Here is a 26745-nt window from a genome sequence, read left to right as displayed (position 1 = left end):
TAAGAACTCAATAAATTTTAGCTGCTGGTATCATTACTGCCTCACTTAGATCCAAGGCATCGTGTATTATAGCCCAGCTCATCTTAATTAAACTTATATCATGACACTGCCATTTATAGAACACCTAAATCATCAGAATTTACTTATGAAAAATATTTCTCCCAGAACTTGTTTTATTTGCATTTAAAGTATTTCTTATTTATGATGGTGTTGAAAACACCATATGAGATGCCTCCCTGCTTTGTCATTAATATTCCAATTACTCAGGGCATTGGAAGTTATTTGGGTCCTTTCTAATTCAAACCAAAAAAGGAAATGACAGCCATTAACACATTTTGTTCTTACATTAAAGCCCTAAAAACTCCACTAAATCCATTCACGGTTTACTTTGAAAAACTGGAGCGCAGTATAATGTCTTTTGGAAGGTGATGTCAATGGGCTGGTCAGCCCAAGGATGGGACCTGACTCACTGACTCAAGGATGCACTTTCACCAGCAGTTTGGGTTCTACAGGACCCCTGTCAACGTGCGCGGATAAGCGAACAAGATAGACTCTGAGGCTAGAAATGTTTCAAACCCTTTCACAAACGTTGAGGATTTGCCATTCTGTTTCCTCTCCATCATTTTTAAACCCTATTGTGTTTCACAGGAAATTCAATCCATCTGTTTCTGCTTCTTCAAAACGTTGTTGTTTTGTAAGAGCCATTTGATGTCCCAAAGCCTGATGAGTCGCAACAAAGACATTTGCTCCCCACAGAAGGCTATAGATTTCTCCAAGGACTTAATGAAACTAGGACCTCAGGCATCTTAGACCTCACAGACCTCTATCACGTTTCTGGAGTTCCTCCCAACTTGAATTTCCGTTTTTGAAGTGCATCTCAATAGAAAATTGCTCCCCCAACAGCTTCATTAGTCAGACGCTTCAAATTGTGGGCTCTTGCTCATATTCATCTTCTCAGTACATTTTGATTCTGACCACTTTGTCACAAATAGGTGACATTCTATCTGAGGAAATAAAACTCTTGGACCAAGAGCTTAAAATTATTATTCTGTAATAATGACACTTTTCTAAGAAAAAAAAATCGTTGCAACATGTGGCAGGTCTAAAGATAGGCTTTTAAGAAAAACATCTTATAATATATAGAAATAAAAAGAGGACAACAATAAAAGTGTTAAATAGCTATTTGGAAAATTCTAAGAAATAAATATAAGCTAGTTTTGAAAGGGCAAGGGCTACGCCCTCCATCTTGCCCTGTATCCTCCATCTTTGGACAGCCATGTGCTCAGCGGGGCTTCTTCCCCGGAAGCCCAAGCCTCTGCTAGCCACACCCAGGATTTCTTTAAACTAACCAATGACAGCCAAGTGAAGTGCGCGCCATGGAGATGACCACATCCTGTGTCCTCTCTCCTCCCCTTACTATAAAACCTCTCTCTCCTCTTGCTGTTGCGTCGGAAGAGGCTGGGAGCCAGATCCGGGTCTGTAATAATAATAAAGGACTCTCTGCTTTTGCATCGGACTTGGCTGGCTCCCTGATGGTCTATTGGGGATCTTGAAATCTGGGCATAACAGTCTATGCAGAAATTATTTTATAAGAATAAGCTGGAGAATGTAGCTTTTCTTATTCTTAGAATACTAGTAAGTCATAATTATAAATGGAGTCCCAGAGCTCAGGACTAAAGCATTGAGGGAAGTTAAATTGCAAAGCAATTAAGAAAGATGCAATTTAACCAAATTATAACTTTGCTTTCCTGATGTCACCATGCTTTTGTTACCGCTTTCTCAAATGAGACAGTGAATTAAGAAAAAGGAAATCACTCAAATTAATGTGTCTTTTTGAACTCCATCAATCTGGTAGTAGTAAGCTTTTCTATGGGAGCTGAATTTAATCAAAACAGGAAAGAAAATTGTCCATGCTAATTCATTAACACTGTAGTCTGAAAAGACCAAGATTCCAAAATGCCTCCACAATTAAGCAACTGTGAGAGTGCCATTGCACTTCTCTTTATAAAACTTTCCCTCTAAATGTATTTAGAGTGATAGCTATCTTATAAATATGGAACTAAGATTGACATGCTATCCGCAAAACCTCGAAATGGCCCTTTTCTGGTTAACTGTGCAACAGGAGAAATAAATTTTCCAATAGGTTATCAGAAATATATCACTGTATATGAGTGGGATTTCACCTTTTGCTAGTCTTTCTCACTTCACATGGCAATATTTTGTTGATAGATCTGGCACTCTTCCACAAGATAAAATTCTCCAAATTATTTTCTTTTTTGCCTAAGATACTGTAGCCAGTTTAATCATATTAAAGCTGGCCACACTGTGAAGCATGGGCTTAACTTGAGGTACATCCAGGGAGAGCAGTCAGGTGAGTCTGCAAAGAAACAGAACAGATTCCCTTGTACTCTGATCACACAAAGTTACGATACACCAGGATGGGTGGGTCTGTACACCAAGACACTGACATCTTGCACACGTCCCTTCGCCTTTGATATAGACATAATCTAGTTAAAATGGAAATGTATTAGGAAAGTCAAACAATTAATTGATGCAAGAAAGGTTGTTTCATGTTTTGTGTAAATCAAAGCTAAAAATTCATTTGAGGAGCAGCGCTGTATTGTAGACTAAACACAATTTGGCCTGAGTATAGGGTTTGGTGCGGGTGTTAAAGTTGTTCTGGGCTACACATGGTCGGTAATCCTCAACAGAAATGTTAACTCAATTTGTCAGTATTATCTTTATGTCAACAGTAATGCTTAAATATTTACAATAGGCATAGTACGCTGAGAGTTAGTAACGCAAGATAAATTGGAAAAATGCTAACAAAATGGATGGTACTAATAGAAAGCTCTGGCACTATGGTCTCTGGTTTTATATACAAGGGGCTTGCCTGAAGGTAAGATTTTATTAGGTTCTATCACTGATATACTGCTCTAAAGTTTCCTTAAAAGTAAAAATATGTATATTAAAAGTTTTTCAAAGGAAGCAAAGCTATGAATTTACTAAATTTATTCTATATAAGTCAACATTTCCATCTAAAGTACCTGCTACCTACTATTCTTTCTAAAGAGAAAAAAGATTACACTACTTTTTCTATCATTCTCCAGATAGGTTTTGTTTTTAAACTTTCCACAAAATTAAATAATCATATTAAAATAATGAACAGTGAACTATGATGAGAGAGAAAAGGTCCTCTCTCTTCTTTCACTTCCCAGTCCTGCTTCTGTTGCTACTGGGTGTTGCGTTGAAGGAGTGGTGTGTTTAGACTCTTTGTATCCTGAGTTCTTTGAAAAACCAGAGATAAAACTAATAAATACATCCAGACTAAAACATTGCCACTGCACCAAGCCACCTAACAAAGAGTCAATCAATCTTTAAAAATGCAAGTCCCCAAATACCAACAGCAAATGACAAAAATTCTTATAGCAAAACCTGCACATCTTAAGAAGAAAGGGGGGGTGGAGGGAATGAAAGAAGTGCACAGAAGTGGAAAAGGTAAGATTATGAATTTGTGGAATTCTTGGTGTGTTTATTTTAAGTAAGGAAACAAACGTTCAGTAAAATTCCAAAATTAACTACTGCCTATAAAAAAAAAAAAACTAGTATTTATTATCCACAAGGTAGAGAAAATGAGTCCGCCAAACGCTATTTCCACTTTAAAGTTACCTTTTGTTTTCAACCCTCCTTTCATGTTAATCGCTTGACTGAGTCTGTGTGTAAAGAGGAAAAGGGGCAGTTTCTGTGATATGAGCAGCCTGCACCTTCATGCTTTGCTCCTTCCTCCACTCAAGCTGTCCGGTAGTAGTTTTGTTGTGACTTTTTAAGAAGACTTCATACCAGATGCTCTACTGATGGGAAACGTGCAACAAATAGTTCCTGTGGCACCTGCTTCAAGGCCTAATATTTCCTGAAGGACTTAGCATATTATTGCAGAGAAAGCAGACTAGCGCTCCACCCAAAAGAAACTTCACTTTCCCTTCCTCTGAGGGGCTTTTCAATCCCAACTGATGGAGAAGAACTCCAGCAGAGATGGTCCTCGAACATGGCCATGTCAGCCACTGCGGTGTAACTTCCGCTGTTCATTCCTTTCCTCTTCCATGTCACATATGCTTGGGTACAAATATGAAGCCTCTGGGAACTTTTCAAGAAGAAAAGCACTGAATAACCTTTAGGATCAATTGTTTAACCAGGTAAGTTATGAGAAGAGAAGAACAGAGGTCAACAAAACCAGTGACTTTTTAAAAATCTACAACCTCACTAGGCCTGGAGCTATCCACTTCCACTTTCATGCAAAACATTTTAATTCCTTTATAATAAATAATTTAATATTACTATATACACTGGGTAATCGAGATTAATATCCAAGGTAGCAGATGTAGCAGATGAATAAAGAGTAACCTGACGAATGTCAAAAAGAGAAGACGGCCTCTCCAGAGAGCTAGTTATGCCTTGTGAAGAACGGAGGTTAATAGAGATTTTAGAGATTCTTGAGAAATCACTGTTCCTCATAGATGTTATAAACCAGGGGGAGGGGAGTTATTCCTAAGCAATTAGCATATAATACTACTACCCAATCAGAGAGGGCCATGTCCTCTTTTCTTCATAGATAACTTTGTAACCTTAATACTATTGATTTTTATCATAATTACTAGATACTTATAAAATTCAGTTGTTGCTGTTATTACTATCAATAATGATGACTTCATAGAAGGAACAAATTGACCACAGTTTACTCAAGGACATACAGAGTGGATTTATCACAAGCATTTTCAAACATGTGTTCTGGATACTCCATGAGTAAGCTGAACACCAAAAGTGCCCAGGATCCATCCCATTTGGTCCCAACCAACCTCTCTAGCCCCACCTCCTACAGTTCCTCTTGCCTTTTCTTCTGATATACTTCCTGCTCTTTGTACATACTTTTTCCTCTATCTCGAATGCTCTTCTCTTGCCTTCATAAGGGGGATTCTTCCCCATTCTTCAAGAACCTGCTTCAATGTCACCTCCTATTCCTACACTCTCTCAGGTTTGACAACTTTTTGAGGAAATACAACACAGGAAAGATAAATAAGTAAAGGGTTATTATGGCTGCTGTTTGGAGAATGGACTAGAGATGAGAAAGAAGAAAGCAGAGAGACCAGATAGGATGTTGTGTTGTAATCTGAGCAAGAGATGATGATAGGATAACAGGGGTGGTTAGGGGTGGAGAGAGAAGTAACAGACTTGATAGCTATTGGAAAGGTAGGCACAATAGAGGAGACCCTGAATAAATATTTGCAGTAAATGGATTTATGCCTGGGCCATGCAGAACCAAAATTTGGGAGGATGGAACTTTTGAGATCTGTATTTTATAATTCTGACAATGTGGTAGTGTGAATGATAGTTTTGAGATAGAAATTCTGAAGGTGGGAAAATTAGTTAAGAAACTAGGATAGCCCTGACCAGTTTGGCTCAGTGGACTGAATGTCAGCCTGTGGACTGAAGGGTCCCGGGTTTGATTCCAGTCAAGAGCATGTACCTCAGTTGCAGACTCGATCCCTGGCCCTGGTTGGGGCACATGCAGGAGGCAACCAATCAATGTGTCTCTCTCATCATTAATGTTTCTATCTCACTCTCTCCCTTTCCCTTCTATGAAATCAATAGAAATATAATATTTTTTAAAAGAAACTAGGATACTCAGTCAGGGAAAACAACATTGGGGTACAGAAATAGGATAGGGCAGAATAAAGGAAACTGAAAAGAAAAAAATTTTAAACAGCTAGGTCAGCGGTTCTCAACCTGTGGGTCACGACCCCTTTGGGGGTCGAACCACCCTTTCACAGGGATCGCCTAAGACCATCGGAAAACACATATATAATTACATATTGTTTTTGTGATTAATCACTATGCTTTAATTATGTTCAATTTGTAACAATGAAATTGGGGGTCACCAGAACATGTGGAACTGTATTAAAGGGTTGCAGCATTAGGAAGGTTGAGAACCACTGAGCTAGGTGAAACTAAAGGCTAATTTAGTAGAGAGTTTGGAGAACAAAGGAACTAAAGACTTCTTACAAGGTGAAATTATACTGCCATTAACACAAATCGAGCACAAAGGACAAAAATCGAGTTTGAGAAGGGAAAAGTTATTAATTTCCTTTTAAACATGTTCATCTTGAAATGAGAGATAATCATGTATAAAGAGACAGTCCCAGTTCTTCTCGGTCCATGTTAGGACCAAACTTGAAGACTCGGTTCATAAAGCCTGCCCACAACGCAGAGTGGCTAGAACATGAAGCATGCCCCCCAGTGGTTGACAACAAAAGCATACAAGCTAGAAGACCAGGAAGGCTAGTCTCTGGGCACAAATATATGGTGTGAAAAAAGAGAGTAGTAGGAGAGATGGAGCAGTAGACGAGACATGGCCCAAGTTTGCCCTGGAAAGGCAAGATACGTTAGCTAAGGGAGTCAGCTCTGAGAGCTCAGGCAGGTCTTGTCCCCACCCTCCCAATTTTGGACTCTGCACAGGGAACCCCACAGCCGAAGGGAAGGCCAAAAATTTAAGCAAATGATGCGTTGTGGTCAGGCAGAGGGAGATCCTGAAGTGTGGTTTGCCTCAGCTCTCTTTCCACGGACCATAGACGGGTTGCCGGGACCTGAATCTGAGTGGGGAATCTGCAGAGGTTGGGTGTGCTGGAAGGCTCTGAATTAACGGCAGCAAAGTACACCATGCAGAAAGGGCCTGAAGAGGTCATTGGCCCCTTCAGAGGATGGGATGTCACTGGCTCTGCCTGGGAGTCTCAGGAAGTACATCAGCTGCTGACTTGAGCAGCAGAGGTGAGTGGGACAAGCACCAACCATACGGGCAGGAGACACTGATGCAGAGACCAGAGTAGCAAAGGATACCTGCCCAAGAGCTTTTCCCCTCTGAGAGATCCGAACCCTCCACCCCCAGCTACATAACATGTACCACATTAGAAAGGACCGGAAGGAACAATAGAAGATTAAAGCGTCTGAGACTGAGCATCTGATTCCAGAGAGATTGAACAAGTAAAGTACTTGTGTTTAAATTACAATTGGTCTAAGGCAGGGGTGGGCAACCCCTGGCACACGTGCCAAACATGGCACACCAGTAACTTTTGCTGGCACACAAAACCCTCTCTTATAATCTTCCATTTTCAATTTTTTTCTTAATATCGACTTTTTTATTTTTCAGATAAATTCAGTGTAGGTGCATCTTAGATAAATAAATAATTTTACATAACAAGTTATCTTAAAGACCATAGACATGGATTGACGAGAGAGGGCAAGAGCAATTTCTACGCCTCTGCCTTAACTCTCCCTGCCTTCCTAGATCCAACCAGTGGTTTCAGCCTCAGATGCAACAAGTTTTCGTTGACAAAACAACCGCCTCGCCTACTTATTCAAAATTTCACTCTATAAAAATGAAACCTTCTCTCTTGCTTTGCCCACCGGTACTAACGAAAGGGGAATAAATTTCTATGTTTCTCTCTGCAGCAAAAGTCCCACTGATAATATCAAACGGAGTCATAAAGTTTTCTGTCAGACTATCAGTGTACATGTATTCATTAAAAATAAATGTATTTTTCATCATCATATACTGTGCTTTTGTTGCTCGAATGAATTTTATTATTTCTTCAAGGTTCTTCACATACGTACACCTTAAGAGATATCAAGTAGGCGTAACATGTTCTCAAAAAATTAGGGTTGGCACGCAGAAGAATTTTGAGTCAGAGATTTTGCTGGTTTTGGCACACACTCACAAAAAGGTTGCCCATCCCTGGTCTAAGGTTTGAACACAATTCTACATTAGCCTAGTTACTTTGTGAGGAGGGGTCCCTGCTACCTAGAAGGTAGAAATGAGTAGGGACACCAGATTAATTACTGATAAAATTAATAAATCACATGTCTATGCACGTAAGTTATGAGCTAAATTTATGACCCCGACATGTAAATAATAACAGTAATAGAGTTAACACTGAAAACCTGGAGGCAAGATCATGAAAAATCCTAAACATCCTACCAAGGGATTAGTGGGATGTTTAGGAATTATTACTAAGGAATTATTTCTGTAAATACAGAGAGTGAACTCACATTTTTAATGATAAGAATGACACTGGGGGAAATCTGTGGTTTAAGGTAATTAACCTGACAGTTGTGTGGGGGATAGTTTGCGATGGGTTGTCAGCATATAAGAATATCTTACATGGGGCACAGTTGGAAAATATGGGTCCTAGGACATATTTCAACTATGTCCACCCTATCATCTCCACTCCAAAAAATATCTGGAACACTTCACTGGATGAAATCAAGTGAACATGCACACTGGAGTCAGTCCTACATGGAAAAGACAGAAAGCTTGCCACACAGGTCCCAGAGAGATGAATCTCAAAGCAAAAAGGAAGAACTCTGTGTCACAATGAATGGATGGATGAATGGAGAATGGGTGCCAGGTGGACCATCATCCTCATCCTCCGGCCTCAGTGCCAGCTCACCGAGTGTCCCTTGGGGACAGCAGGACAGGCCCCTGACGTCTGAAACACACATCCTAGACTTGGCACTGTGGCCACAGACCACGTGGGAGATGGTGTAGACACAAGCGGACTGATGGCTCATGAATGCAAAGGCACAGGAAGAGGCGAACAATGCTCTGAAGGAACCATGATTTCAGCGGTAGTTAAGTGGCCCAAGTTACAATCCAGCTCTGCCATTAACTAGCTACATGACCATGAGAAAATTGTTTAATCCCTTGGACTTCACTTACTTTTCATATCAAAATAAGGCACAGTAATGTTTACCAAGACTACTTCTCACAGCTGATGACTCTAAGATTTCAAAGGTTCCTCCTTTTTGCTCTAAAATTCACAAACACATAGTGTCAAAAGTCATGTCTTCCAAAAATCCAGTAGTAGCCTTTTGTTTCGTTTTGTTTGTAATCCTATGTGCTGAAAATGGGTTTCTCTTTCCAAATCATCGCTACATAGTATGTAGGTTCCACTCCAGGACCCTCCAAGGAAAATGTTAAGAAGCTGAAATAGGAATTTACTCAGATCAAGTAATGGCTGGGATTTTTTTTAGCTTATCAGAGAGTTATTTTGTTGTGTTTGCTCTCATTTTAACCTACCTTAAAGAAAACCCAAAAATGCATTTTGCTTTGCATAAATATTTTGAGGATGACACCTCTGATTGTATTAACTTCCTATTTCATTTTCTCTAGTAAAATTTTATAGTCAACTAGATTTAAGCCAACAAAGGATTTAACCCCTACAAAAGAAAGAATTTAAAAGGCATAATTACCCCCAGATTGTGCCTTTCAGATATCTTTTAAAGTTATAGTATCCTGCCTTATTTCACATTATTTTATCTTATTAGTCCCCTGGGTATTTATTTCCTTATGATGTGGCATTTATCTTTCATTCACAAAAACACCAGCCATAATACTACATGTCTTTGAAATGTTTAATAATTTTTTTCTGCTAGTAATATTGCAAGGGCATTTCTGGTCTCTAGGTTGGATTGCCCTTATTAACATCAGTTAAATGATTCCAGATGAGTTTGCTGGCATGGTACTATCATAAAGGAGGAGCATAAAATATTCCTATGAGTACTTTCAAAATTACAAGCTAGAATTATCTACATGCTTAACCATATTAACAGGTGCTTGTATTTCTTCACTTGATCTTAGCCAAAAGGCGAAGGAGTGAGGGGTGTTTTTATTTCTTGGCCTTAGCTTTTAGAGGTAGATTCATTATTTTTTAAATTATATGTAACTATAATATTTGTTTCACAATCCTGGTATTTTCAATGAGGAAAAATAGAATTATACTTGTAGCATATACTTGTAAGGAACTAATTTATAAAATAGATTTGTGAATGTGAATCTTTGAGAAGGATCCAGTTGCTGAACGAAGTCCAGTGAAATCCGGGTACTGCTGCCACCCTTGAGTAAGGGGAACCTCATGTATATGCTTCAGCGCTGAATATTTACAATCATCTGAACTAAAGAAAAGCAGCGGGTGCTTTAAAGGAGCGCACAAAAGTCATGTTTTGAAAGTGGGTGAAATCCCATCTTGCCTTTGAGCTGTCATTCAAGTCCTGAGACTTTGCCCATAGAGTCTACTCCCTATTCTTGTTCTCAGCCTGTGATACCTGATTCCCAGCTCAGTTATTTCCACCTTTTGTTCACAAGTATTTCCTCTTAACAATACGCCATTCAGAAAAAGGTATGTCTTTGAATTGTCAACTAGTACTTTGTTCTGACAAAAGATACCACTCTAGTGTTTCAAGACTATATGTTAGAAATCTTGAAAGTAACACCACTTGTTGACTATTAGAAATTAGTTCATTTGACAAGTGGCACTTGTCACTAACATTGAAAGTACAGTCACTAAACATTGAAAAACAGAATCCCACATTCCAAAATGTGTAAATATTTAGCATAGGTTAATATGATATCACTTTAAGGAATCTAAAAGGATTATTCTCAGGTCTGATTTCAATATTTATTTGTTATGACATATTTATTCTACATTAGGCGTCTCTTCCCAAGGCAAAGGAGACAAAAAGAGGGGGGGGGGGCGCAAATTTAAGTAATCGAAGGAAAAATTAAATGGCCATCACGTCTTATATTGATCTAAGTTAAATATGCAAAACAAAGCAAGGTCTCTATTGCCTAGACTCTGAAAGAAATATAACTGAACCAAAAAAAGAAATTGGATGAATTGCACCGCTCTTTTTTTCAAACAAATATATAGCCTGTTTTTTAAGCAATAATGCAATAATAATAAAATATATATACCTGTAAAAAATCAAAATCTATAAAACATTTAGAAGTATTATCATTGTTTAACTATGCTAAATCCATTAATGCATTTAATATTTTTTTAATCTTTATTGTTGAAAGTATTACATAGGTTCTCCTTTTTCCCCCATTAACCTCTTCCAGCCCACTCCCATCCTCCCCCACCCCAGGCCCTCAGCATTAACATTATATTTAGAATAATATATTTTAATATACTGTTGAATGTAATTTTAGCTGTAATAAATTGAATTATATATAATTTGTTAAAATATTTGAAGCACATACTTCCTATTATAAAAATATAATTTATTATATTTACTATGAAGTTAAAAATGACAATATTCTTAGTATCATTTAAAGTAACTGTGAAATAGGTTGTTTCAATTTATTAATTATAATACATATTTTCATTTCTTGATATTTTTAATTTAAATTGATAACTTTCTATAATTAAATATTTAGCCACTGGTTCATTACAAGTGCTAAAGTCATAAACATATTTACTTTTTAAAATTTTCATACTTTCTTTTTTTTGCAAAAATAAACCTCATCATTAAAATTAAATTATCATATGAACAGTAAAATACCACAGTAACTTTCATGTAATATTGTTGAAAATATTTTTAGATCTTTCCAGAGATATTTAGACAAATGCAAATATATATGAATCATATATATTTTTTTTTCACAAATGATAGTAAACTATCATAATTCACATTGTTACCTAACAGTACTTCTGAGAGATCTATTTGTAACAATGAAGAGCTTCCATCTATGTTTCCATCTATGTTGCCATTTCTAACTATAAATCCCTGATATTATCTTCTTAACTCAACATGTCTTTCTAAAAAGACACATATGTGTGCACATGTAAACACACACACACCAGTTACCTACAAATAAATGGGAATTCACTCTATATAGGGCAACATGCCTTTTAAAAACATTGCAGTTGCCCTAGCTGGTTTGGCTCAGTGGATAGAGTGTTGGCCTGTGGACGGAAGGGTCCCAGGATTGATTCTGGACACATGTCCAGATTGTAGGCTCAATCCTACTTCCCATTCTATCAGAACATTATGTGACTATAGACAAGATCCTTTAAGTTTTTAAGGTCCTTTTTCTGAAGCTAGATTATCGCTTTTTGTCTTCCTTTGAATAATATTTCTTAATATCCAATGAATTACTTTCTTGTGTTTTAAAACTTTGTATACTTTATACCACCAATTTATATTTATATTTCATGTGTCAATTTTCAAATCTAAATCACATAATCAAGTACATTAATTCATTTGACTCTTGAAATAATTTAATGGTAGGAAAAGAATATATTTTTAATTACCATTTTAGAGATAACAAAACTTAGAGAATCTGAAACTTGGCCCATGGTAAATCTAGGAACAAACTTTTGTTCTTTCCACCACAGTTACCTCTGTCTTCGGTACATTACTACACAAAACCTTTACAGATCATGTTGGTAGTATTTTCATATATATGACTTCAATTCATCCTCTCTGTACTCCTGGGAGTCACTGATTATCATTAGCACTATTTTCCAGAAGAGAAAATTGAAGCTCACACTTTCAATTACCCAAAGTCATGTAGTTATAATCAGTCAAAGTAAGGGATTAAACTCAGATCTTTTGGCTTCAAGTTTCATGCTCTTTGGTTACAATTCATAGGATTGATGTGTCTGATATTTCAAGATTCTGAAAAAACAGAGGAAGAAACCCAGTCCCAGAACACAAGTGGTAATTTTGTTACTGTCACAACTAGCTAGCTAATATTAATAATGGGAAAGGAGCAAAGGGGAGGCCAGACATTATAAACATGGTCATCCGGGCAGCTTCACCAGGAAGCTGCAACTTCACACTTCAATTACTTCCAGATCTTCCCTAAACTTTTATCCCATTTTTTTTGTTGTTGTTTTAAAATACTGTACCATGTACTGCCTATTCTAGTAGAAATGTAATATGAGTCACATATGTAAATTTAAATTTACCAGCAGCCACATTACAAAACTTTAAAAGAAACAGGTAAAATTAAATTAAAATAATATATTTAATTTAACTCACCATATCTAAATATTAGCATTTCAATATGTTATTGATATAAAAGAATTATTAATCATATATTTTACTTTTTTTGTATTGCTTCTAAATCAGTGTGTATTGGAAATTACAGTGTGTATTTTACAAATAGAAGGTGGGGCAAAAGTAGATTTACAGTTTTTTGTTTGGAAAATAATACAACAATTAATAAATAACAATACAAGAATAAACTGTGTTTCACATACAACTGTAAACCTACTTTTGCCTCACCCTGTATAACAATCTTGATTCAGACACTAAATTTTCATAGCAAATACTTGCTCTGTATTCAGACTTCATAGAATTTACTGAAAAAGTAAATTGGCATATCCAAGTTGTTTCAAACATTCATAAAATTAATCCAATAACTGAACCATGTATCAGTTTTTAAATTTAAATTTAAAATAATTAAAATAAAACAAAATTTAAAAATTTGGTTCCTCAGTGGGACATGCCACACTTCAAGTGCTCATTAATCGCATGTGGCTAGTGATTGCTGTATTGGACATCAAAGACATACCTTTTGTTAGGCCATTAATTGAGTACAGTATCTTGTATCACTATCTTGTATATGGTTCACTATGATGATGAAAATTATCTCATTGGTCACCAAATAATTTTCTGATCCCTATAAAATATTGTTGCCTTTAGGGATAGCTAATTCAGAGGGAGAGATTGCCTCCCCCCATAATATTTCCTGACCTTTGGTATATCTTCATTGGACTGGATAATCAAAAATTATATTAGGAATAATCTGGTATTCCATTTGATCTTGCCATAGATATCAGTCAGGCAAAACTTGACTTGAGAAGATGGGTTTTCTATGAATGCTTTCTGACCACCAACAGGTCTTGCCTCATTTCCAGAAGACACAAACTCTAAACTCTAGACAAGGGGTGGGCAAACTTTTTGACTCAAGGGCCACAATAGGTTCTTAAACGGGACCGGAGGGCTCGAACAAAAGCATGGATGGAGTGTTTGTGTGAACTAATATAAATTCAAAGTAAACATCATTACATAAAAGGGTACAGTCTTTTTTTTTTTTTAGTTTTATTCATTTCAAACGGGCCGGATCTGGCCCGCAGGCCATAGTTTGCCCACAGCTGCTCTAGACCAACAAGGATGTGAGTTCCAGAGACAAAAACTGCATAGAAACTAACTCTATTCCAAGTCCCACAAAATTGAATTTAAGAATACCTAACTTTAGATATAACATTATAAAGTACTAGAGGCCAGATGCACAAAGATTCATGCAAGGATGGACTTTCCTTCACCTGGCTGCAGGCACTGCCTTGTCTCTAGCTGGAGCCGCCTTTCCACCTTCGCTCCAGCCTGGAGCTGCCTTTCTGCCTTTGCTCCAGCCCGGAGCCACCTTTCCGCCTTCTCATGCTGCCCAGAGGCCCAGAGCACTGGGGCAGTCCGCCCCGCCCCCGGCCACTTGGCACCTGCATATGCAAATTAACCCACCATCTTTGTTGGGTTAATTTGCATACTCACTCCTGATTGGCTGGTGGGCATTGCAAAGGTACAGTCAATTTGCATCTTTCTCTTTTATTAGTGTAGATAAGAAACTCTAGTGTTGAAAATTAGTGAGGACCAATACTCATAGATATAATACCTGAATTGATATTTAAGGCTCCCAAAAATCCTGTTGCAGACTTTAGTACCCTTGGTGGCTGAAGGAAATAGACATGTCTATGATATTTTCCCAGTCTGGCCATAGCATTACAGATTCCTGAAGGTTTTTAAGCATGCACGTGCAGCCAAGGAACATACAAGACCAGGCTGAATGTCAGAGCACACTAACAGCAAAAGAAAAAGGCATTTCAGGAATGTAGGATCCATGAACCCCTCACAAAGTCATATGTGAGCTGCATTAGCAATCACAGCACTTACAGAACACCTGCTGTGTGCAAAACACTCTGCTTGTCCCTGTGATTAACTTAAATCCCTCTGCTCAAGCATCAGAGACCACCCTACTCGTGTCCCCTAGAAGCACAAGTCCATATATCTGTCAGGCCTCAGCATCCCTTCTTACCCTAGCAGTGGACCCTCATCAACCAAGTCCTTGACAAAAAGTGCTGGAAAATCCCAGCAATGGCATGCATGGGCTGCCTACTCACACCTAGGCTCCTTTTCCATTTGCCCATAATTACTTGTGTCTAACACTTGGAAAGTTTATTTCTATCTCATGAGATAATTTTTTTAAGTCTTTATCTCTAATCCATCACATTTACTCCACCACAGTTAAGTCCATCTTTCTAACGCATCCTTCCAAGCCTACATAATTGTCCCACTAATTTTCTAACCAGAAAACTTATATTTCAAAATCAACACATCATGTGTCTAAGTGTATATATGTGGGTAGATATCTAAAATACATCGTGAACTTCTTGAAGTCCAAAATCACGTCTACTTTTCCCTACTATCTAATCCACAGCTTGATGTGGATTTATCTAGAATTTATAGATAAGATATATGGTAGATAGATATCTAAAATGCATCGTGAACATCTTGAAGTCTAAAAATCACGTCTACTTTTCCCTACTATCTAATCCACAGCTTGATGTGGATTTATCTAGAATTCTGCAGACATAGAATCAAAATGGAATCTTGCTTTCAGAAGTGCAAGCATAGGATGATTTGGGTAAATGAGATCTTATCTTCAGAATAGGAATAAAGGGTTAAATTAATCCCCATAGATCCCACTCTACACCTCCCCAGCTGGCTGCCGTGGCATCCTATTCTGGCCCTTCTTGGGAAACATAGGAAAGAGAAAAATGAGAGATCAAGGAAGAGCCTGGACACAGCCCTAGGCTAGGATTTGCTGGTAAGTAAGCAAGAAGCTACTGACCCGAACTTGCTAGCATTCTCTCTCTCTGTGAGAGCAAAACAGGCAGGAGGCGAACAATGGGGCTCCTAACTTCCACTAGGCCTTCAAGTCAGATCGCTTTACACCTGTGCATTTTGGCACTTGAGCACCCGCTTTTCCCAAAAGGATGGGCTCTCCAACCCGATAATCAGTCAAAAGCAAGTCGCTGGAATCAAAGCCCACCGGCCACAAAGACCATCCACGCAGGTTAAATATAGCCACTCAGTTGTCAAATTTGTTTCTATTTGAGTCCACAGGGAAGTTGTCACTTTACGTAGGGCTAAAGAAATTTCACCCCCATCTTTATAATTTTTCTTAGAAAGTTCCAAAATATTAAGTTTATCTTATCTATGAAATGTAAGCTAAAGGAGAAAAAGAATTTCCTTCAAAGCAAGCTATACTCCTGCATTTAAAGCTGTAACATAATAAAATAGTAATAGTAATACTTTACACGTATATGGTGTTTGTTAGAACAGGCATTGTGCTAAGAGCTTTGGGTATATTAAGTCATTTCATTACAATTTATTAACTGCAACTAAATTTTTCCAACAACCACATTCGAATCCCAAAGAGCTGAAAAAATTAAACCTTCAAATCGTCTCTCTTGCAGGCTCGCATTGGCCTCTTCCTGAAAGGGAGACATCAGGACGGTAGAATGTGTAAGATGACACAACACTTCCCCGTGCAGACAGTCCCTGTTCACTCCCCATGTGGAGACATCACCGCATAATCGCAGAGCCGTAAGACCCTGAACTGTTCAGGGAAGCGGACTTGGCACACTGCCCTTCTCAGCAGCCCGTGGATGCCAAACAGAGGAAGTGTGTTCACTCCCCGCATCAGCTACTCCCTGCAGATTCCAGAGCTGCTCCCCGCTGTGGCTTCAGGCTTATCTGGGCATGTGTCACTTTGGGGGCTGTTATGTGATCCACCCTGGCTGCCTTGTGCTCCTAAAAAGCTTTTGCTATTCAATGACTTTTACACATTTCTTACCATTGTGAATGAGGTGCCATGGGACTTTCTGGTGCAATCACAGGGAAGGGCTTTTGTGGGTAGAGAAAGGGGCTCCTTCTCCACCTGAAAGCTCTTTAGCCGTGAAAGCAGAGCTTCCTTCCTCGGCAGCCCACCTGCAGCTCCTCGCCACCAACCCCCATCCCTCCAAACCCCTCAACAACTGTCCCCCACCACCGCCTCTGGCCCCATCTCTCTTCACTGAAACTTCACTTATTAATGGATTCTGCAATTGTCAAACCCAGTGACACTTCTCAGGCCTCCACACTCAACTTCTCTGGGGCATGTGATGCTGTGGACCATCCTGCCCTTGGAGCATGGTCCTCTCACGGCCACCCAGGACCATGCCCCCTCCTCCTCCCACCACTGTGCCTGCAGCTGCTCAGCTCCCTTCCCTGCTTCTCCTCCTCGTTTCCCCGTAAGCATTGGCATTTACCCAGGTGTCTTAGTGACTTCAAGCTGCTATAACAAAGTACCACAGAGTGGGTGTCCTGTGACAATAGAAATCTATTTCTCGTGGTTCTGGAGACTAAAAGTCCAAAAAGATCAGGGTGCAGCACGGTTGGGTTCTGGCGAGGACCTTCTTCTTTATTACTGACGGTTGTCTTTGCATTGTGTCCTCACATGGCAGAAAGAGGACAAGAGAGCTCAGGGTCTCTTTCCTATGGGCACTAATCCCACTCATAAAGGCTCCACCCTCATGACCTAATCACCCCCCAAAAGCCTCACCTCCTAATACCATCACATAGGGGATTAGGGTTTCAACATAGGAATTGAGGCGGGGGGACACATTCAGTCCAAAACACCAGGTCTCTGTCTGAGCCTCTCTTCTCTCTGTCTCTGCAAACATTCCCTAGAGCCGTGGTCAGCAAACTTCGGCTCGCGAGCCACATGCGGCTCTTTGGCCCCTTGAGTGTGGCACTTCCTAAGCCTTAGGAGTACCCTAATTAAGTTAATAACAATGTTCCTACCTATATAGTTTAAGTTTAAAAAATTTGGCGGCTCTCAAAAGAAATTTCAATCGTTGTACTGTTGATATTTGGCTCTGTTGACTAATGAGTTTGCCGACCACTGCCCTAGAGAATCTGATCTGTGTTTGCAGCATCACCTACATGGGATAAACCTTAACCCTCATTTTCAACTCTCACCTGTCGCCTGAGCTCCAGGCATATTCCAGCTGGACATCCCACCTGGATGGGCACATGGGTCTCACACTGAAACTCGTTCTTTTGCCACCTCTCCCACCCAGCAAACTCTCTTCTCCAGAATTCCTTATGTCAATTAGTGGCATCACGATGCTCGCACCTGCCGTGCCAGTTTGAAGCATGGCTGTACATTCTTTCATCCACCTGAGATTTCTGAGGGTGAGTCATTTAAAAAGCTGGCAGCTTTTGCCTGGTTTCTGGGGACACTTGTTCTTGGAGCCCTGTTCCATGATCAAAAAGTTCAACAATGCTAAGACCATCATGCCTTATGAGAGGTCAAATGTAGGTTCTCAGGCCACTCATGTGAGTAAAGAGACAATCTTGGAAGTGGGTCCTCCAGCTCAGCCCTTCCAGTCCCCACCCATACTAAGTACCCTTTGCCATTTGTGTCATCAAAGGTCCCACATGATATAAAGCAGGGGTAGTGGGCTTGGTCCCTATTATGTTCTTTCTGAATTCCAAACCCACCAAAACCATGAATACTAACAAGATGAATAATTGTTTTATGTCACTAAATGTTGGAGGGGGGTTGTTATGCAACAATAAATAACTGTATTCTCCCAAGCTTCAAACATAGAAGTTATTCCCTTTCTCTCTCCCATATTTTATTAATAAACTAGAGGCCTGGTGCACAGATTTGTGCACTGGTGGTAGGGGGGGGGGGGGGGCGTGGCCTGTGGGGATCAGCCCACTATGGGAGCACTGTTCATCCCAGTCAGCCGAGCAGTGCTCCCACTGTGGGAGTGCACTGACCACCAGGGGACAGCTCCTGCATTGAGCATCTGCACCCTGGTGGTCAGTGTGTGTCATAGCGACTGGTCGACTGGTCGTTCTGGTCGTTCTGCCGTTTGGTCACTGGGCTTTTATATGTATAAGATAATTTCATTAAGGATTGAATGTGTGCCAGGCACATACCGAGCACTGGTGATACCAATAATGATGGCTGAGTAGAGAGGCAGTGCAGGAAAATAAATCACAATACAGTGAGACAGCATTTCCCAACCTCGTTCCAGAGAAATCTGCAGACAGACGGTTCTCAAAAGAGATGTTTTCTGGTCAATTAATTCTGGGCAAAATGAGTATAAACAAGTTTCTTTCTTGAATTACTTCTCAGGAATATTAATGCTCAAATGTATACAATAAATATGTAAGAGGAGTCTAGAATAGAGTTTTCTAAAATCACTTGTCCACAAAACAAATTTGGGGCTTTTGTTTTGTTTGCTTTCTTTTTTAGGACAAATTCAAGGGAAAACACTATGTAAATAAATCATTCAATTATTAGATGTAAATGGAACATGAACTGGGACCCTCCAAGGGGCACCAGAGCCTTTCTTCAGTAATTAGGGGAGGCCTTCAGGAGGAGGTGGTACCTGAAGTGCAACATTAAGAGGAAGAGGAAGGTGCCTGGTGGACAAGCTGCTGGAAGGCGAAGAACTGAGTTGTGTAGAGATACTTCAATGGCGGCCTATTGAGGAAAACTCTAAGGAAATGTTACAGAATGCTGATGTTTTTGTCCCTCTCTGAAGATAGATGCTAGAATTTCAAGTTCAGGTCAGAAGCTGTTTACTTACTAGCAAATCCTAGCCTAGGGCTGTGTGCAGGCACAGTCTTAATCTCTCATTTTTCTTTTTCCTGTGTTTCCCAAGAGCGGCCAGGTGAGGAGCCACAGCAGCCACCTGGGTTTTTATTATTCCTTTATTTCTATATCTGCAATAAATGTTTTCTTGCTTTTAAAATCTACTTCTCATGTCTGTAGTTTGAAAGCAAGATATCGATTTGATCCAATGAACCCACAACTTTTAAAAAACTGCATATGAGATGCCGTGGTTTAGACTTCTTAGGGTGATCACTTTGTAAGGTACATAAATGTCAAATCACTATGTTGTACACCTGAAGCTAATACAATATTGTACGTCAATTGTAATTTTTCAATTTTAGAAAAAAAATTTAAAGGAAATGCTCCCTGAGAACAAGGACTGTCTTATTCATTCACCATTTATCCCCAGTGCTTCGCACAGTACCTGGCATATAGTAAGTGTTCAATAAATAACTCTTAACTAAAAGGGTATAGGAATAAGTCAATAGCAAAGTAAATATTTGACTAATCAAATTATTTTACAAATACATAGAAACTGGAGTAAGTGATAGGATCTGATATGTTAGTACTTATTCGACATCTTTGAACATATGAAACATTTTATCGATGATGTATGCTTCATGACTAGATGGTTATTTAACCAACACTTTTTGCAAGGGGGGAAATTCCATGTAGTTGCCAGGTTATTTAACTTGCATGCATTCTATCTCAGAGTTTTAATAAGCTTTCTATCCCGACTAAGTGGTATGACTGCAAAAGATAAAATCCTGCCCATGGCTCCATATTTCAGAAATCTTCAACGGTGTGTCATGGTTAAAACTCCTCTCCTCCAACTCCCCAGGAGACTCAAAATTCTAGCATCTCCCAGGTTTGACATAATTGTAATGTAATGTGGGCTTTAAATTTATGAATGTTTACACTGAGAAAAGTGTGGGAGAACTATCGATGTGATTTAAAGTAGGGAGTGTACTGGTAAAATAAATGTAGGCTTTTAAAGAGAAATAGAATTCACGAACATGAAGCACTTGAAGAATCAGAAACTGAAATGTGCCCTAGCTGGCTTGGCTCAGCGGATAGCCTCAGTCTGTGAACTGAAGGGTCCTGGGCTCGATTCCGGTCAAGGGCACATGACTGGATTGAGGGCTCGATCCCCAGTAGAGAGAGTGCAGGAGGCAGCTGATCAATGAGTCTCTCTTATCATCAATGTTTCTATCTCTCTCTCCCTCTCCTTTCCTCTCTGAAAACAATACAAATATTTAAAAGAAGAAGCTGAAATTCTACATGGTGCACAGAGATACCCAGAAGTGTCATGATAGGTTGAAGAGTGGAGAACAGAGGATGTGGGGAAGCAAAGAAATGAAACAATTCAGAATGACTTCTGTAAGAGGGGGAGAAATGAACTGTTATTCAAACTATCAGAGAAAAGCTTAGACAAAGAACTTTGCTCCTTTAGAATGAATGCAGAAATTATGGGAGGTTGAAATGCCTACAGAGCAGGTATTTCAACATGGAAAGAAAACCTGGCCAGAGAATTAAGTCTACCATACTTAGCTAGCCAGTCACAGAAACAAACCAAGAGCCACAGACTTCCACAGAAGAGTATGTGTAAATGAAGCAGTACAGCAGAATGAGGCTGTGTATTTGAAATATATTTGGGTTGTAGATTGCTTAGATCCCAATAGTCCCACCAACAGCAGCAAAATCTCATTATACATAGGGGACCACATAATTTATCAGCCAGACTGGGAAACTTTTAAGGGAATGAGGAGGTCTTACTAATAATTAAACTGGTACTTAATTAAGTTTGAAACTATCTCAAACTGAGATGTAGGGTCAACCTAATTATATATTAAACCCCTTTATCATGCCAGAGAAACATTTTAAAGAAAGGACACCAGAGATGAACTCTTCAGAGGAAAAACACTTCTTTGAGTAGGTGGCCAAACCTCACCCAGGCAGGAGCTGACCTGGATGAATGGGATTGTGTGTGTGATGTCCTATATTGTTGGCCATGCACAATATTTGCACAAATTTTAAATAATTTGCTTCTGAAATTTTTCAATGTTCATATGGCCTTTCATTGTTTTTTCTAAGTTGATGACGTCTGGGAAATTTGAGGGTCGTACCTGTCAGGAATTTTGTTCAGTTTCCTGTATTCTGGCTTAGCCTGTGTTGCTACTACATAATGCCTATGGTGGGATATGAAGATTACTTCCATCTCCGAGGAAATCTCATGTTTCTTATGGATTAACAGCATCATTTTCTTAAGTGTGGCCCATTATGTGTGGTGGTGCAGCACAGATGTGTCTGGAATATGTATAGATCAGAGACCCAACAGGATACTGATGACACACTCAATAGGGGTAAAGGAGCTGAATGTAATGAAGGGCCATTAACAAAGGTGTGAGCAGAGATGAAGATAACCAAAGGACCAATGAAAACACCCAAAGGTTAGAAACCCTGAGACCACTACCATCACTAGGCTTGAAAGGGTAAGGGAAAGAGACATGGTGGGAACCTGGCAAAGACTATAATGTTAGGAGATACCTACCAGACAGGAGCTGTGGCCTGTGGTAGAGGAACACAGCCACTGCCAGCCCACAGCCATGAGGCGAAGAAGCTATAGAATAAATACCCCAAATTCTCTTTCCTGCAACCTTCCTATCTCTGGTTGGTACTTCTCTTTGGCCTAACCCATAGTTCAAGAGTGCCTACTTGATACTAATCCATAGAGATAAGCCTCCTGGTCAACATAAAAGAATGGAGAAGACTAATAGATCTAGAAAAACAAATGGAGAACATGCAGCAGAATTTAATTAAACACTATAAGTGCCCATATTTCTAAAATCTAGGTAGGTCACATACACCCTTTATGTTCGTAAGTGAAAACTGAAAATTACTTGATCTTCATAGAGATATTAGAGATAGAGCAGTTGTTATTAGCATTATCTACTTTTTACAAATGAAGAAATAATAAACAGAGAGGGGAAATTACTTGCTTAAATCATCCAAAACAAAACAAAACAAAAAGACTTAATGCATGTTACTGTGTCTATGGGCCTATCAGAGAGCCAATAATTTCCCAAGCTACGCTTCTACCTGTAAACCCAGAGATCTTTCCATTTGTTTTTAATAATATAAGCTTATATTGTCCTCACTGAAGACTAAAAACCAACTATCCCAGCATGTACCAACAGAGATCTACACAATGAAGGTGTTGTCTCTGCCTTCCAGAGGTTCCCAGCTTATGGACAGAAAAGAACACCACTCAGAAAAGTTTAGGAGGACTATCAATCAGCAACGAGCATGCCTCTAGCATCTATTATGGATTAAATGCCAAGTACATAAAACTTTTGTGGCTGCAATTAACCATTTTACTTTTGTGGTCATTTGTTATTATGATTTGTGTTTTATATGCTCAAAGGATTGATGGTAAATTGTCAAGACTGACTCACAATAAAATAATGGTTGACATAACACAGTGTACATGGCCGATGTAATATAAAAAAGTCAATCCTAGGTAGTGCCCACCTTCAGTCTCTTCATAAAGAATCCTATTGCCAGCCTCGAGTTTTTGGTGGTGGCAAGTAGTAAGAGTTGGTACTTACCAATTCTGGAAAGGAGAGACGATGTCTTCATTCTGTAGATCTCTACTGGTCTACCGGTACACACAGATCCAATGACCCCTTAAAAACAATGTGTGAGAATGGCTACACATCCTACCCAGGATCTTACCTGAGACAGAGACTGCTCTGTGTTTACCAAAACCCATTTTCTTTATGTCCTGGGTGTACAGATAGACCAACTTCCAAACCTCTTACATTTAGATGTGTTCTGGCCAAAGTTGCAGAAGCGATTTGCTTCACTTTAGGCTGGCCCATGAAACCCGTGGGAGATCATCTACTCCCCCTCTTTTTCCATCTGCCAGTTGATTACCAATGTCCAGGAAATGTTAAGTCAAAGATGGTGGGACCTATGTCAGTCTGAATCCTTGAATGACTATGTTGAATGGCTATGTGGAACAGCCCCACTCCGCACTGTCTGTCCCCACCCAGCTATTGAGTCACTAAAATTAATGAGGTTACTACAATGACCTTAAGCAATACACCATTTCTCAAGTATAAGCATTCAACATTTTATGTGAAAATATGGATATACTGCCGAACCGGTTTGGCTCAGTGGATAGAGCGTCGGCCTGTGGACTCAAGGGTCCCGGGTTCAGTTCCGGTCAAGGGCATGTACCTTGGTTGCAGGCACATCCCCACTGGGGGGCGTGCAGGAGGCAGCTGATCGATGTTTCTCTCTCATCAATGTTTCTAATTCTCTGCCCTTCTCCCTTCCTCTCTGTAAAAAATCAATAAAATATATTAAAAAAGAAAATATGGATATACTTTTCTAAAACATACCCTATTGTTCACATTGTCTTATAGTCTTTTTATTTGGCACTATATTGTAAACAATTCCCCATGTTCATGGAATCCTTCAATATTACAATTTTAAATGTTCCAAGTTTAGGTTCTACTACTCAATTTTTCACTTTTTAATATAACTTCTATTTTTCAATATTAGATATTACATGATCCAAAGACCTTTGTGATCTTCTTATTGAAAAAAAAAGATTATTTCTCCATCATAGTTATTTGCCAACCTTAGGCAGCCATTTAGAGTAATGGGCCACTGATTTTGTGCTGTTCAACCTCATTCAAGTTAATATCTTTCTTTGAGTTTGTTCCATATGGTAAACCTTTCTCACATCCCATAGGAAGATATCTAACAAAGTTAATAAATGTCCTTTAAAAAGTTACAAAATACAAGAACTGGTGTGAATCATCAGAAAATGGTATTAAGTCACTGACTTCTCTGTGACCTCTATTTGCATATGAAATGATTAATTTCTTTGCCCTAGAATAAAAGTGGTAAAGTCAAAAATAAAATGTAAGTATACATATTCCCTTCCAAAATGAACATACCCATATAGTCACTTGAGTTCCTAGTTTTTCTGTTTTCAATTATGGCTATTTTTACTAAATAGGCATAATTATTATCACTGTTTTAAAATCTGGAAATACAATTTTTAATTGGAAATTTTTTTCACTTCTCTATTAAGTGGGTAAAACCTTCTCCTTTTGGAAGCTTATGAGTGTAGGAGTTGAAAAATACAAATTCAGCAACAAATTCAAAAATAGTGAATAACATTGCACTATATTTTATAGGTGATGCAATCTTTGAAAATTACTTAAGTCAGGAAGATAAAAGTTTTCTACAGCTTAAAAAAATGCTGCCAAGTTGTGGTTAATATTTCAGTGTAATTTCAGCCTATATAACAATATATTCTTGACATGGTTTTCCCAACAAGAGGGGAGTGGGAATAAGATATCAACTGAAGGATTTGTATGCACGCATATAAGCATAACCAATGGACACAAGATAGTGGGGGCAGGGGGGGAGGACATGTGCTGGAGGGGAGGGGAGGCTGGGGGGAGGTCAGTGGGGAAGAAAAGGAGACATATGTACTACTATTTGTAATACTTTAAACAACAAAATAAAAAATTAAAGAATCTATATATATAAAAGGCTAATATGCAAAGTGTCCCCTCAGAAGTTCGACCAGGAGACCAGGCGTTCAATCATTCACTATGACGTGCACTGACCACCAGGGGGCAGTGCAGAATGAAGGAAGGCCCAGCAGGCAGCCGGCAGCTGGGGAAGGAAGGCCCCAGCCTGCCCTGATCGCCGGCCAGGCCTAATGATCCTACCCATGCACTAATTTCATGCACCAGGTTTCTAGTGTACTATAATTATGATACTTAATGTTGATTAAATACTTGATTATTATTTTTCTCTCAATGTTATCAAAATCTTGTGGTATGTGATTACTTTTAGATATGATTATTTTTAAGAAATCTGGGGAAAAGATATAATAACTCAGTGATGTCCATCAGAGGAAGCTATGGCACTCATAAGCTATCTCAGTGCCCTCTGGCATTTCCCCACATTTTTGTAAAAAGAATGATTAACATGAAAGCTTATGATATTTGGAATCAGTATTATCTTTGAAATATATCTCTAACACTCACTAGCCATGTGACCGTCAGCCATTCATTTTACTCCTCTTAGTTACAGTTTCTATAAAATGATTTAATGCCCATATCACAGGAATTATTGTAAATATTTAGTTTGATACCTACCATACATGAAGAAACGAGCATAGTATACCTAGAACAGAGTAAATTGTCAACAGTTGGTTCCTTTTTCTCCACTATTTTTACTGAAACATGTATCTCCTTGTCTCTTAAGGCTTTTTCTTAAACCAGCCAGCCTTTGTATCACTGAATGGTTTGTATGCCATCCAATTATAATTGTCTTATTCATTCACCCTTCTAGTGTGGTATGCATGTTGTATACTTACTATGTTCCTGGAACTGTTCAGAGTGCTAAGGATAAAGCAGACCAAAGAAACGCTGACATACACAAACCTTATTTGGTCATTGAGGAATATTATTGTTGTTGTTTTTTAAGTAAAACAAACCCTGGCCACTGAGGCTCAATGGTTAGAGTGTCGGCCTGTGCACCAAAGGGTCGCAGGTTCGATTTCCAGTCAAGGGCCTGTACCAGGGTTGCAGGTGTGATCCCCAGTCTCCAGTAGGGCTCATGCAGGGGGGCAACCAATTTATGTGTCTCTCTCTTTCTCTCCCCCTCCTCCCCTCCCTTCCAATCTATCTGGGTATCCCTGCCATGGAGAAAAGCATAGCAAATAAGAGTAACAGAGATGCCAGGACTGGTTGCGGCTACAGTTTTTTTTCTTTCCTTTTCTTTTTGGTGCCCTGACCGGGAATCAAATCATTGACCTTTCAGTGCATGGGATAACGCTCAATCAACTGAGCCACGCTGGCCAGGGCTGCTACAATTTTAAATAGGATGGCCAGAGTAGGCTTCACTGGGAAAGATAAATTTCTCCAAATATTTGAATAAAATGAGAGAGCGCCACTGGAGTGTCTGTGGAATAACATTAACAGGTAGAGGGGAAAGCCAGTGCAAAGGCCATGGACAGCAGCAAGTCAGGCAGATGAGAAAAACAGCAAGGCCAGGGAGGGCACAGCACGGATGGGTGGGCGATGGTACGTCAGAAGGGGGCCCACATCACCATCTGCAGCCTGGTGGGCACTGGAAGG

This window comes from Myotis yumanensis, unplaced genomic scaffold (genome assembly GCF_028538775.1).
Source record: "Myotis yumanensis isolate MYYU_CA2020_CCGP unplaced genomic scaffold, mMyoYum1.0.hap1 SCAF_4, whole genome shotgun sequence".
Classification (NCBI taxonomy): Eukaryota; Metazoa; Chordata; class Mammalia; order Chiroptera; family Vespertilionidae; genus Myotis; species Myotis yumanensis.
The sequence above is the reverse complement of the archived record's forward strand: the minus strand, read 5'-3'. Positions refer to the sequence as shown.